The sequence below is a fragment of the Dermochelys coriacea genome, chromosome 2, assembly GCF_009764565.3.
Source record: "Dermochelys coriacea isolate rDerCor1 chromosome 2, rDerCor1.pri.v4, whole genome shotgun sequence".
NCBI lineage: Eukaryota > Metazoa > Chordata > Testudines > Dermochelyidae > Dermochelys > Dermochelys coriacea.
In genome coordinates this window covers 90,477,057-90,492,071 of record NC_050069.1, presented here as the reverse complement: position 1 = coordinate 90,492,071, position 15,015 = coordinate 90,477,057, and the positions used below count along the sequence as shown (strand labels likewise).

At 42.8% G+C, this 15,015-nt stretch overlaps 1 protein-coding gene across 3 annotated transcripts in view; it reads right to left on the bottom strand.

Annotated features, from left to right (window-relative positions):
• Nucleotides 1-15,015, bottom strand: part of ANKRD12 (ankyrin repeat domain 12) — a 104,719-nt gene that overhangs the window by 72,061 nt on the left and 17,643 nt on the right. The window lies entirely within an intron of this gene.

The window sequence follows — 15,015 nt, the reverse complement described above, 5'->3', positions numbered from 1 at the left end:
TTTGAAAAAATTTCTGGAGGGTTCTCTCCCCGCTATTTTTCCAATTACGTTAAGGTTGCAGCTAAATTACTGATTAAAATCATATTTTGCATCCTTTCTAAAATCTACTAAGAAGTCAGGTTGGCCTGAAAATTCGTACGAAGCTCTACGAAGGACAAATAGATAATTAAGTTTGCCTAGCAAATAGTGGCACATGATGGAATTTCTGTGCAGAGAATGAGGAAGGAAGAGGTGGTGTGGGAAGGGATGACAGCCCAGTGGTTAAGGCACTAGACAGGGCTGGAGCTGTGCCATGGTGGTGCCAAGTATGGGGAACCCTAGACCTCTGTTCTGCAGGCATAAAAAGATTCACGGGCCATGAATATGCAGGGTAGTGAGCCTGTAACCAATTTATTGAAATGTGCACAGAGAAGCTGGACACTGATCCAAAAACTATGGGCCTACATCCAAGTGTTCCATCATTAGGCTCCTTGGTGGCCAACCTACACTTCTGAGCCTTAGTAGGCTCATATGGGCCACCCACACATGCCCATGAACCTTAATAAGCTATTTTGGCTAATCCAGGACGCAGGAGCCAACTTTGACTGACTTGAGGATAAGGAACAGTCAGCCCAGGGCTCCAGGAAATCACTCTGTAGAGGGTCCTAGGACAGGAAGGAAAATGAGGAGTGGAGTGTTTGGTTATATGGAAAACTCATGAACCAGTGTTGTGTTTTGTGTAGCTTTTCTTTTTAAACTGACTACGCTCCCGTTATTTTTGGAGCCACCATTTTACTGTAGCATTCCCTAAACTAGCTACCATTCCATCCATAGTTCACTATAGCCACTTTATTGCCACACTCCTGAAGAGATCAGGTGGGATGTCCAGAGATGGTGTATGTTTAGGGCCATTGCTGTGCTTGACGTAACACAGAATTGTCAATAAAGATTAGGTCTTTTCCTTTGGTGAGATAATTACGCTGAAAAGAGCAGTTGTACATGCAGACTCTCTTGGCTGTGTCTCTGGAACACTTATCAATGATGACCGCCTGAATCAAACTCTTCAAAACAAAGTTTAATATTGTCTGCTAAAACTTGATATCACAGCCACAGGAAAGCAGACCCAAACCAGAGGGAATTCACTTACAAAATACATGGTTAGGGTGGAGCTGTTTGCTGCTGCACAACAGTGCCACCTTGTCTTCATAACTTTCCTGACAGTGGGATTTCAAAATGCCAAACCCAAATGTTGGAAAACCAGGAAACGTTCAGTCAAGATCTTCCATTCTCAGAAAAACATGTTTTTCTTTTAACACAAATCACAAACTTATGAAAACCAAGAAATGTGTAATTAAGGTGCTTTTTCACACATACACAACCTTAACTCTGTCTCACTGGGATGGCAATACGTAGTGGGAATTTCACAATATCTTATCTGCCCTTAAAAAAAAAACAAAAAAAAAAAACCCAACGCTATATTCTGTTCCCCCACAACTCCAGACCATGACTCATCCTCACACAATGCAACAGGACCGTCAGTGTGGCCTCTGTAGCAACAATAATGGGGAAATAATTGCTTATGGTTGACAGAGCACACTGGACACACTGAGCTCGCTCTCCTCTTTGTTTCCAGCTACATAGTCACAATTAAAAAGGTTAACACCACAATAGAGGATATCCTAAAATTAGTTTTCTGCAGTTTTGAAATATATTCTGCATTCCCAAGAGAAGGGATCAAGACGCTGGCCTCCCCGTGCACACAGCATTAAGGCTGTATGATTACACCTTATGTGAAGAAGCATCTTAACCAAGCAATTCCTGGTTTTCATAAGTTTGTGGTTTGTTTTTTCTTGTAACGCTAATGTTCTTTTGGGTATAGGAGGAGAGACTGAGCACAATCTCAACTTTAGCTGTTGCTAATGGCTCTGCTATAATAAAATAATCCTGTACATGTTCCTGACAACCAATAAAACTTAGCTTTTGATAAATAACTAATTTAGCCCTCATAATTGAATTACTCTAATATTGGATTTTGATAGCGTGGTGACAATGCCCTGTAAATTCTTATTTTAATTACATTTCACTATAGCACTGTAATTGTGATGGTTTTAAAACCAAGAACAAACACACACTTATTTGTAATGTTGCTTGGAATTATTGTTTATGATCATTTTACTATACTTGAAGGACGCCAAGCTGAACATACTCCTGATGATAGTGAACCTATTCATTAGAACGTCCAGTAGAAGGAGTTCATGACTTTTCTTAAATAAGGGAGAAAAGGTTCTGAAAGCTTTCTGATGCAGTAATGTAACTTTACTTGCTATAGAATGTCTTGTCATCTTAGCACTTGTCTTCAGTGCAAAGTTAATGCAAGTGATAAGTCAAGTGTTGCCCTACTTGAATCATGCCCACACACAAAAACCCAGGAACACTGTGGTGCTTTTAATTCAAGTTTGCCAGCCTGTCATGGGGTAAATGCTAAAGCTTGAGTTAGCACAACTCTTCAGCAGCTAATGTGACCATTCTGCAATGCGGATACCGCTAGTCCTCCAATACCTTCCCTAAATTCACCGCAAATGCCTCAAAAGGACAGACAAGTTCTCCCACAATTCACCAGAAAAGAATTCATAGAGCAGCTCATCTTAGCAAAAAGAACGATACAATATGCCCCTAGAAATTTTAATGCCACAGCCTCATAACGTTCACACTTTCCAAAAAAATCATTAACAGTTCAGATGTTTAAAAATGAGTGAAGGGAAAAAAAAAAAAGTTATCTCGGAGGAAACATCTCTTCCTGGAGATTATATAGTAATCCAGATGCTTGGGGCATAGCTCACCTCACCTCAAAGAATAATACAAATTCATGATCACATTACATCCATCACAGCAGAAGAATGAACACTGAACTGAAGATGGAAATAACCAACCTTACCCTGGTTTTCTAGGAATACCTGCTTCCTGTTATAGCAAGTTCACCATATATATCCTAAGGGGCTTACAGTCTCTCACTGATTTCTGGGTTCTTATGTCTATAAATCATAGAAGATTAGGGTTGGAAGAGACCTCAGGAGGTCACCTGCTCCAAGCAGGACCAACCCCAACTAAATCATCCCAGCCAGGGCTTTGTCAAGCTGGGCCTTAAAAACCTCTAAGGATAGAGATCACCCTCCTAGTGAAATAGTTTTTTCCTAATATCCAACCTAGACTCCCCCACTGCAACTTGAGATCATTGCTCCTTATTCTGTCATCTGCCACCGACAACAGCCTAGTTCCATCCTCTTTGGGACCCCGCTTCAAGTAGTTGAAGACTGCTATCAAATCCCCCCTCACTCTTCTCTTCTGCAGACTAAACGCCAGTTCCCTCAGCTCTCCTCACAAGTCATGTGCCCCAGCCCCCTAATCATTTTTGTTGCCCTCCGCTGGACTCTCTCCAATTTGTCCACATCCTTTCAGTAGTGGGGGTCCCAAAACTGGACGCAATACTCCAGATGTGGCCTCACCAGTGCCGAACAGAAGAAAATAATCACTTCCCTCGATCTGCTGGCAATGCTCTTACTAATGCACCCCAATATGCTGTTAGCCTTCTTGGCAACAAGGACACACTGTTGACTCATATCCAGCTTCTCGTCCACTGTAATCCCCAGGTCCTTTTCTGCAGAACTGCACCTTAGCCAGTCGGTCCCCAGCCTATAGCAGTGCATGGAATTCTTCCATCGTAAGTGCAGGACTCTGCACTTGTCCTTGTTGAAGCTCATCAGATTTCTTTTGGCCCAGTCCTCCAATTTGTCTAGGTCACTCTGGACCCTATCCCGACCCTCCAGAGTATCTGTCACTCCCCCCAGTTTAGTATCATCTGCGAATTTGCTGAGGGTACAATCCATCCCATCATCCAAATAATTAATAAAGATGTTGAACAAAACCGGCCCCAGGACTGACCCCTGGGGCACTCCGCCTGATACCGGCTGCCAACTAGACATCGAGCCATTGATCACTACCCATTAAGCCCTATGATCTAGCCAGCTTTCTATCCACCTTATAGTCCATTCATCTTCTGTTGCATCTTTATTTTACCACACAATGGTTAAGACTACGGTTATGCCACAGAGGTCACAGAATCCATGACTTCCATTGAGCTCCGTGACTGGAGCTCCCAGCCAGCCTTGCCCCCGCAGCTCCCCACCCTAGTGGGGGGACTCCGCAGCTGCTCAGCCACGGCAGGGGGCAAGTGGTCGGCAGACCCCGCAGCTGCCCAGCCACACGAGTGGACCCTGCAGCTGCCCAGCCACAGCAGGCAACCCGCAGTGACTCCCCGCAGCTGCCCAGCTGCAGCAAGTGGCCGGCAGTGACTCCCCGCAGCTTCCCAGCCCCGAGCAGCAGCTGGGGTCCCCTGCAGCTCCCAGCTGCCCCAGGGGTGAGGGGACTCTGCAGCAGCCCAGCCACACGCCAGGGGACCCCAGAGCTCACACGCACCACAGCGGTGTGGGACCTGGGAGCCCCAACAGCAGTGGATGCTGAACCCACCTACCCCTTTTGCCAGGGATATTTTTAGTGAAAGTCAGAGACAGGTCACAAGCTTCTGTGAATTTCTGTTTATTGCTCATGACCTCTGTCTGACTTTTACTAAAAACATCTGTGACAAAAACTTGGTATACCTATTGTGGTACAATTTAAAGTACTATACAGTGGTGCTGGAACAATCTATATGGGAGGGCTGAGAGCCATTGAACCAAACTGAAACCCTGTATATGATGGAAACCACTTCAAGCCAGAGGGTGCTGCTGCACCCCAGCACCCCTCGTTCCAGCACCGATGGTACCATATTCAGTCTTAGTTGTGTTAGGTAAAAATATATAGGTAATATTGAAAAGGTCTTTAAATTATTTTTAAAAGGTTAACAAATATTAGATTCTGAAACATTTACATAGGATGACATCACAACAAATTAGGATTAATAAAATCTAACGCGGAGAAGAAAGGGCACTTGACTGAGGTAAGCCCCGTTATAACGATACATTGCTAAGTGATCAATCACTTTTTAATATATACTGTCGCATAACAAGTGAGTCACTTGATTAAATTTATGGAAGCTTACATTTAGAGCTAATGGAAGTCCATGTATTCACACTGTATATAAACAACCTGTGGAATTCATGCTCCACATTGCACCATAGTTGCTGTCATCTCTTCTCTGTCCATTCTTTGTCTTTGTTCTTATTTTCTTTTTGATTTTCAAATGTATTCTTCTTTAACTTTCTTGTTCTGAGGTTTGCCTTCCTTGTTCCCCAGACAGCTGAAGGCTACATGCTGCTAAGGGGTTGGGGCATCTTGTAGTAGCTGCATGCAACTAATCTCACAGTTTAGCTAAGTGCCATGGTAATTAGAGTAGAGAAGCATGAGACTGAGCTGATGTGGGAGCAGAGATAGTGGGTGGGTGAAGTTCAAGGAGCTATTCCCACTGCTGCTTTATCCATAGGTTCAAGAACACATTTGATTTAGAGGGGATGGGATCTGGCATAATGCAACCTTCTCCACTGTTCTCCTATGGCTCATGCCTCTGATCCTGCCTGTGAAGTCCCTCCCTCACTCCAATCTGGGAAAACCTGTCAAACTGTTTTATGACACCTATATCATCACAGAATAAGGCATTCTGAAGCATCTAAATAATCCAGAAGTGCCAAATGATTTCAAAGAAGAGTGGTTTTTTGTTGTTTAAGGTTAAATGACAGCTAACAAATATATTCATTTTGCCAAGCTGCAAACTACACTTTAAACCTACGCTTTTGCCCAATTAGAAATATATAAATGATTAAATCACTGTTTATTCTACAACAAAGTCTTGCCAATATGTACAGAGCATTAACAGTGAATTTCTATTTACCTAAGGGCAGTGAGTCATGTTTGTTCTAAAAGAAAAAGTACTTGGAACAGTTGTTACTGCAGTATGTGCTAGCTACAAAAACAGGATTCTACAAATTAGCATGAGTTCATCAAATGACTGAACATAATTTCTTACTCCTCATGAATTATTTTCAACCTTGAGCATTAATACTCTATATTCAACAGCAAAGATGCTATGATAAAATATCGCATAATAATTTTAGCAATCTGTGCCATATTTCAAAACGATATGAAAAAATGCTGTGAATGTTTATAAGGCTTTGCTGCTTTTGCAGAATGCTAAAATATTAGAAACCAGGCATGAAGATAGAGATCCGAGATGCAACCTATTTATTTTAATGACGTTAGCAGAAGATTTAAAGAGAACTATTTTACACAGTTTGAAGCATCATGGTATTCAAAAGCCCAGCAGCAAATAAGTGTAAGAGCAAGTCATTTAATTGATGTGAAAAGAGCCAATATGGATTTCTTTTCTATTTCAGTAGAATATTTGAAAAATATAAAAAAAAGATCTATTAATTTCTGGCCTAAAATTTCAGTGACTGGTAATTTTGACACCTCATAGGAGCCTGATGTTTAGAAAGTATAGATCACCTGCTCTCTTTAAATCAGTCCATTTTAAGGTGTCTCAAATTGGGCATCCAACAAGTTACTAGTGACCTATGAAAATCAGGCCTCTATTTTACGCAAAAGTTGGAGAAAGAAGGAAGGAGAGACTTTTCTTTTTTTTTAAAAAAAAAAAAAGGCAGAAGAATTATCTAGAGTAGAATCACAACGTTGAATTTCAATTTGCTATGTCTATCCAACTTGATCTCAGTTTGTTCAACACTATTTATTAAACACCCAAGCAGCTCTACAAAGTGAAAAGGGAGAGGGGGAGGAGTATTAAATTTAAAGAACAAAACGAAGGACTTCCACTAACAATGAAATAACTCTTTTGGTGCAAATTTATTAATAGCTAACACACAAAAATTGCATATTGCTTGATGAAAATGCCATATTCGAGTTCGCTATATAATTTTTTTTTTCAAATAAAATGAAAAACAGTCACAAGATGTAGAATTTAAACAAAAAGGTATAGGAAAGAAAACACTAAGAATTGGGAAACACATTTGCAGTTAAACCATATTCTGACCCAGTTCAGCACACCATCAACAAGGTGTTGATAGACAAGGCTACACAACCCCTTCTCCGAAACTGTGAATATGAACGCCAGGTCTGAAAGCATGGAGCATCTGCAGAGCCTCTCTTTTTTCTGGGATGGAAAAATGTAGTTCCCTGGTCTTGACCCCTGAAGGGGAGGGATGGGTACCCAGGCTTGTGAGGTACCTCACCACTACAACTTGCCCTTCACATGAAGCAGACTTGTTTGTGCCTGCTGTGGCTCAGCTCCCTGAAACCAACAGCTTCTGATCACAAACAAGCACTGTTTTCCAGGTCTCCACACACCTCAGCAGCTCTGTACAAGCTAAGGATAAACACACACCAACACCCAAGTCCTGGGAGTCTCTCCAGCAATATCCAGTCCCAATCTCTGGACACAATCAGCAGTCACCAGGTAAGCTGTCCCCAAAGAGACAGTACACAGTTTGACTGGCACAATTCAGGATCAGATCCTTTACAACACCACATCACAGAGAAATATAGTTATAGTGAAGCAATCATAAGTTTATTATCAAAGATTAAGATTTAAGAGATACTGAGTAAAGATAATGGAAACATAAATGATTACATAAAAACAAGAGAGATATAACATGCTTATAAAAGTCTAAACTTATCTTTGACAGGACAAAAGTCTTTGTCTAAAGCAGTTTCTCTCCTAAAGCAATCTTTCCCAGCATCACCAACCAACATGACTGGGGGGGAACCACCCTTCATTGATGGGAAAAAAGTGCTCTCGTTTTTGCTACCTCAGCGATAGATAAGGATGTGTCCTTTTACTTTTCCCTGATATTCCCCCTAAAATTATTTTTCTCCACTCAGTCAGTAAAGCCCATTACTGTTTATTCTCTGCTGCCTATTGACTTCACATGTCTGTTTTTTATTAGCATTCAGTTCAGACCAGCGATGGGAGGCACAGTGAAACAATACAACGCTTAACTTACCGTATATACTCATTCATAAGCCGAATATTTTTGGTAAAAAAAAAAAGTGACATCAAAGCGCAGTGGTCGGCTTATAAACAGGTCTACACCAAAATTTGATAATTTTAAACTCTATGAAATCATTGAATTGAATATCTAATACATTGTCGTTTTGTTTACCTGGAGCATCTGCAGGCATGGAGCCCCCCCCCCCCCAGTTCCCTGTGACTGCGGTTTGCCATTCCCAGCCAATGGGAGCTGCGGGAAGTGGCACCACTTGTCTGGGAACGGCAAACCACAGCCTCTGGGAGCTGAGAGGCTCTGTGCCTACGAACGCTCCAGATAAACAAAACGTCCCGACCTGCCAGTGGCTTACCCTGACGGGCTGGGAGCCAAAGTTTGCCAACCCCTGAAATATAGGGTCAGCTTATGAAAGGGTCATACAGTTTTTACCATTTTTACTTATCCATCTTGGGGGAGGGGAGGTTGCCTTATGAACGAACCGGCTTATGATCGAGTATATACGGTACATATCATTTAGCTAGCTAGAATGACAAACTCTCCTGCTCCGAGAGAATATGCGTCTCCGTGGTGCCTCATACCTTCATACATACTCTCAGGATATATTTTCAGTATATACCATAAAACTTTTAAAATATTGTCAGTACCTACATTTCATAAAGATATTAATGACCAGCATTACTTCAGCTTTCAACTGATACTGTACAAGACACTATATCAGGGATCAGCAACCTTTGGAACCTACACTGTGGGACAGAAGAGAAGATCTAGCTCTCAACCACACCACAATCTTCTCAATACCCACCATCTCAGTGCTGTTATGAGCCACAGTGCAAGAGGACCAGAGCTTAAAAGTGGGAACAGTCTATACCCCAATCTGTGACCTCTCAAAAGCGCTTTTGATGAGCTGGTCGAGGGCGTGAACAATGATACCTTACAGCATCAGCTGCCATCTATACGTGTGTCACGCCTCTCAGAAGTCACCTTCCCTACTTCACAGCTAGGACCAGCTCTAAAGCAAGGAGATTGATTTCTAGCCCTGAACCTATAGGGTGCCTACTTCCATATCTCAATACAACCATCGTACAAGAGATTTCCTACTGCTTACCTTTGGGGCAGGATCATTTTCAGTATAGACTGCTCCACACAGGGTATTCTCCAAGGTTCTCTTCATTGTAGTGGCATACTAACCCTGGTATGGTGACTAGACTTTATTAACACCAACCTTTGTGGGAACATGGTGTATCTGTGAGCTAGTTAAGAATATTTATCAGCTAGTCAAGGCCGCAGTGAACCTTTAATGAGCTTTGAGAAAGAGTTACAGGCTGGGACGTGATCCAGGCAAACTGGCAACACCAGACTTTGTTGACAACAGATAGCGGACAGCTGTGCTCCAATCAAGAGGAAGGACGCACGTGCATGGCCCGTGCTGAGGCTGCTCGACCAACGAGATGTCTCCGCTACCGGGTGATGGACTTTGGAGGGGGTTGAAATATTATGTAAAAGGAGTGTATAAAAGCAATGAGAAAACAACAGATAAACGGCTTTGCTACCAACCATATTGGCTGATGTGCTTTGTCCGGCTTGCATGAAAACCCCAACAAACCTTGATGCGGTAGAAGCAAGAGCATTCCTCTCGCTACCCATATTCACCACCTTGGGACAGATGTCTCCCTAATACACTGAGGAGATCACCTACACAACCACAAGGTTCAAGACAAATGGCCTGCCACAGAAATGACATTCCATATCACTCTTCCGGGGCTAAGGCTGTCAGGAGTGCCTGTGCACACTTTCTGCCTTTCATCAAAAAAAACACACAAAGGTCATGATGAACTTAATGTGACCTGTATGTTTTGTATAAACCACCAAGGAACTGCCAGATCTCCCTCCCTCTACAAGACAGCATTCAAACTTTGGAATTGATGCACCCATCACAGTGTGCTCATTTCAGCTGTCTACCTACCAGGGATACAGAACATCACAGCCGACAGTCTCACTTGCAATTTTCTCACAACAATGTGTGTGTGCTGAATTCAGAGGTTCTTCAAGATATATCTTTCCTTTGGGGAACCCTGACTATGGATCTCTTCATTACTTAATGGAACAAGAAAAGGTCCATGTTACTGCTCCAGGGCCGGCCTCTGTAAACATTCACTGGCAGTTGCCCTCATCTTCCCACAGGACAGGGCCCACTTGGATATGGTAGGAAACTGGGAAGAGACATACAAGTATACTGCATTCTGCTGAAAATTCAACGAGGCAAAACGAGAGTTATTCTGATTGCCTGTCTTGACCATGACAAGTTTGGCTCCCTTACCTGACACAGATGGCAATATGCCCTCCTGTTTCTCTTCAGCTCCTCTCTCACCTACTCTCAAAACAATGGACTGACCCTTCACCCCAACCCATGGGTCCTCCACCTCCAGGCTTGGCTCCTTCTTTGTTCCAAGGCTTAGAGGCAGAATGCTCTGACAAGCTGAAAGATGTGTTGCAACACAACTGAAAGTTGACCACTCGACATACTTATCTACAAAATGGAAACAACTCCAAGTTTGTGTCATTTCAAACACACAGATCCAACCTCATCTTTCCTCCCTCTGATTTTGCACTACATTTTAAACTCTCACTCAGCTTTCTTAAGGTTCATCTCGTGGCGAAATCGACTTCCTACTTCGCGTTTGCTCACCCACTAATGTGTAGATTCTTTAAGGGCATTGGGAATCTCTTCCCACATGTGACACCACCCGCTCCAGCCTGGGACTTTAACCTAGTGTTCAGGGCTTTGACTAGATCTCCCTCCGAGTCCAGGGCAACGTGTTCTCTCTTACACCTGTCCATGAAGACAGCATTACTAAATTGCCATCATCTCAGCTAGGCACATAGGAGAAATAGCAGCCCTGATGGCACATCCATTGTTCACTGCCTTTTACTCTCTTAAAAAAAACAAAAACAAAAAACACAACACAACACACTCTTAAGTCCATATCCCAAGTTTCTCCCTACTTTCTCTGCACTTTCCATATGAATCAACAGATTCATCTCCCTGTTTTTTCCCTAAAACCACATTGTGACAACTGGGAGATAATTGTGCATATGCTAGATATTAGAAGGATATTAGCATTCTACTTGGACAGGACTAAGGACTTCAGGAAATCTCCTAAACTCTTCCTTTCGTCCACAGAAAGATCCAAAAGCTCTGTGATATTGGCTCAAAGACTATCCAAATGGGTCTCTAGTTGCATTAATCACTTATCAAGGGTGCAACTTGCTTCCGTCCAGAGTCCATATGCACTCCACGAGGTCAGTTTTTACCTCAATCACATTCTGTAGGGATACCCCTTTCTCAGCAATCTATAGAGCAATGACTTGGGCCTCTGCCCATACTTTCGCAGAACATTATGCGATCACTGAGGATTTGGCCACTCACAACATCTTCGACTTCACAGTATTCTCTGTAGTAAAAGACTCCACTCCGAAGTCCCAGCCTCCAGTGGTGGTTACTGCTTGGGAGTCACCTATAGTGGAGCACCCATAGGGACACTACTCAAAGAAGAAGAGGAAGTTACTCACCTTGTGGAATAACTATGGTTCTTCGAGATGTGTCCCTATGGATGCTCCACAACCCGCCCTCCTCCCCTCTTCAGAGTTGTCTATAGGGCTCTGTGGTAGAGAAGGAAGTGGGAGTGGGTGGTTGCCCAAGCAGTGCTAAATAGCCTTGAGACAGACCACAAGGGAGGGAGGGCACATGCGTGGGCTCAACGGGACACTGCTACCAAAAATCTCCAATTAGAGGCACAGGGGCACACATACACCTACAGTGGAGCACCCATCTCAAAGAAACATTGTTACTGCACAAGGTGAGTAACTTCCTCATTTAATATAAACTCTTTTTGGTTGTCCACTATGTCATCTTATTAACTGAAAAGAACTCCATGCTATCACAACACATGAGTAAATGAATAATAAATGCTTCTTGACCTTATAATACCGAATTAATAGGTTGGCAAGAACATTTACTAAATTATCTACCCAATATCTCTCACAAACTAGAATGCTCTCCTGTTGCCTTTACTTATTCATACAATCGGAACTTGAAAAGGGTGGCCTTACAAGAGGCTATAAAATTGAATTTAATCTACCAGGTTTCACTGAAATATCAAAGACAAAGGACCAAGATCCAATACATGCCCCCAAAATAATAGGACCCTAGTACAACATCAAAACTTCTATTGTCCATTACAGGCAATTTCTGCACTGAGTGTGGATTTGAGTCATAGATCAGTCAGATATAAAAGCTGAAAAACAGGAACAATAAAATATGGCCAAACATTTTTATTCCAAAATTAGATGATCCCAGTTACGATCAGCCTTTTCTTGCCTTTTAAACAAAGTTTCCAAACCATTTGAATATGGCTTCGTGGCTAAAACAGAGGACTGAAACCATGACATAATTCTATTCTTTGATTTACTACACGTTTCTTGTGTTACCTTGGACAAAGTGCTTAAAAGGTAAACCGTGATGCAAAAAAAAAAAAAAAAAAAAAAAGTCTAGATTCTTGAGCCGTATTTCAAACTGAAAGAGACAACATGGTTCTGTAGACTGAGATTCCCTAGGACAAACTAGCATTAAAAAAACCCTCTGAAGGCATGAATCATATCCCAGAGAAAGAGCAAACAGGAGAATGGCAAGCTGAGATCACTGCTAAGTGGACCTTAAAGGAGCTGTACAATGGTTGGAGTATTTCAGATGCAAAAAGGAGTTGAGAACCTGTGATATCAAAGCCTGCTTAGGATCCATGCCTTCTAGGACTACCCAGATAGAACATCTTCCACGTTGATAAATAAGTCCTTTGTGTGGATATCTTCCTGCTCTGCATCAGGATCTCTGGACTTGTCTAGAACTGTCCATGGTACTTAGCCAGCCACCATCTAGGTTGGACATCTGTAACAAGTCTGTCAGCCAAAACTGCCTCAGTCAGTATGATGTTACAAGAATGATCGTGGCTACATCTCTTTTGGTTTTGGGAATCAACCTGGAATCAGGAGAAAGGAATCAGACACTCTCTTCTGCCATTATAGAAGGTGGCACTGGGCAATTAGCCCAATGGAATAGAAGTTCAAAAATTTGGCACTGTCCTTGGTGGCGAACAATTGCACAGAACCTTGCCTCCCGCAGCCCCAAACAATGGAATACTGGTTTTATGATGGTTCTTCACAGAGCCCACTTGTGACTGATTACAGACTGCCTGCTCAGGAAATTTGCTAAGTCATTGCTGACTCCTGGGAAGTGAAGAACCATTGGGGCTACCCTGTGATAGTGGTACCATGTCTAGAGTCCTATGGCCTCCAGGCCATTTACAATAAATGGGCACCTCCTTGCTTGTTTATGCAGCGCCTTGCAGAGGGGTTGTCCATTAGGATCTCCTCTGTGGAATTTCAGAGCACAGACAGGAAAAGTTACACAGGCCAGCCTGATAGCCCTGAGTTCCATGTTTATGTGGAGTCAGAGGTCTTCCAAAGATCAGACCTCTTGCATTTACTGATGTTCCGAGTGGGCTTTCCAACCTGTCCCTAGTATGCTCATGATTAAAAGTATTTGCCAGGGTTGGGTATGAAAACTTCTCTTCTCCTTACATTTTTGGGTTCTAGCCCCCATGTCAATTCATTTATGACATGAGGTGGCAATGTGACATTTCCTGTCCATCTGGCTTCGGCTGGAGAGCACACAGACCTGAGTCAGAGCTTTAGAGGCCTCAGGTGAAGTCTGGCAAGCAGTGTCACATACTTGCATGCTGACGTACGGCATCACAGACTAGGGCAAGTCTATACAGTCAGTCAGCATTGATTTTATCTCGAGTAGCAGGGATCACAAAGACAGGAACAGTCCTCAGGCAGGTATGCTCTCTGACATTGAGTCTATCAAAGCTCCCATGATGTATACCATCTGTGATAGGGAAAGAGACTATTTTTCAGAGTTCTCTAGGAGGCCCATCAAGGCAAGGATTGTGCGAGTATATGCACTAGAGTTATTGCCATCTCCTGTTGGAACCTGACTCTGATCAGACACAGTCAGTAGGTAAAGGTAGATGTGTATACCTGTCTCCTCAGGTGTACTGCAACTACTGCTAGACATTTCATGCCAATTCTTGGTGCTGTGGAAAGTCCAGATGACAGTATCTTGAATTACTAGTGATTCAGCCCCACTATGAATCTCAATCATATCTCGTGAGTCTGGTGGATGGCTTTGTGGAAATATGCACCTGGCAAGCCAAAAGTCTTGGGCCTGCAAGGACAGAATGAGAGAGGCAAGCATTATCATCCTAAAATTTAGGCGGCATAAATATTTGTTCAGTCTCCCCAGGTCTAAGAAGGGCAAAGACAACCTGTCTTTTTGGAATAAGAAAACATTGGGAGTAAAAGCCTCTTCCCTTTGACTCCTGCAGGACCTATTCTATGTTTTCTAGACAAAGCAGCAAGGCTACTTTTTGTGACCTAATGAGAAAAAGGGGTAGGGAATAAGGTGTGAATAGGAAAGCAATGGGAGATGTCTGAACACTCATTTGTCCCTGTGAATGAAGCCAGGTAGAAAGAAGCAAAAAGACTCCTGAAGATGGCAGCAGCTCTGTCAATCCTGCTGTCTCTATGCCAGGTGAGCAAAAGGAAGTTGAGGACCAGCATGTCCTAGGTCAACGGAACCTTTTCTGAGATTATTCCTCACATGGTCATCCATGAGAGTAAGCTGGTATCCTTTGTTTCTGCTGGGAATGGTCCTTACATTGTTTTCAGTAGTGACCCAGAGTGTAAATCCCCAAGGACCTTAACATAGCTCATGAGTCCATCCCAACAAAGGGCAGGTCCTCAATAATGGCTTGTACCTCTTTAGGTATCCCAGACACTAACAGACAAGAGGACCATCTCATAACAATGGCCATTACCACAAACTTTGCAGCCATATCAGATGCATCCATGGCTGCCTACAGTGCTGTTCTAGATACTACATGGTCTTCTTTTATGAGATCTTAACTCC